The following is a 672-nucleotide window of genomic DNA, read 5'->3' as shown; positions in this document are numbered from 1 at the left end:
GAAGATATTACGATTAAGGAAGCAGATAAAGGAAGTGCAGTAGTAATAATGGACACATTATACTATAAAAACCTAATAATCTCCATGCTGGATGACAACCAACACTATGAAAAAGTCACAAACTACACCCCACAAAAAATAATGAAAACCCTGTCCTCACTAATTAAAACACATGGAAATGAACTGACAACCAAGGAGATTGATTTTCTAACAAACTTCAAATGCAAGCCCAGCTTTTTCTATGGTCTGCCAAAAATACACAAAAGCCAGATCATAAATGAAACCATCAAAAAATCACCAAAGGACATACATACATACACCAAACCCGGGGGATCTAAAACTGCGACCCATCATAGCTGGCCCAGCCTGTGAAACACACAGACTAAGTCTATTTATGGACATCCTCCTAAAACCCTTCCTTAAACACATAAATAGCTATATCAGAGATGACTTGGATATGCTAAATCACCTCCCAAAGGAAGTAAAGGAAGAAACAATCATGGTCTCATTTGACGTGATTAATTTATACACCAGTATACCTCATAATTATGGACTTGAGGCAATTCAATTCTGGCTGGATCAATTCCCGAAAGAAATCCCAAACAGGATCAGTAAAGAATTCATTACTAAATCGGTTGAATTCATCTTACGAAACAACCACTTCATGTTTGA

Source organism: Octopus bimaculoides, chromosome 7 (genome assembly GCF_046866305.1).
Source record: "Octopus bimaculoides isolate indiv1 chromosome 7, ASM4686630v1, whole genome shotgun sequence".
Classification (NCBI taxonomy): domain Eukaryota; kingdom Metazoa; phylum Mollusca; class Cephalopoda; order Octopoda; family Octopodidae; genus Octopus; species Octopus bimaculoides.
The sequence above is the reverse complement of the archived record's forward strand: the minus strand, read 5'-3'. Positions refer to the sequence as shown.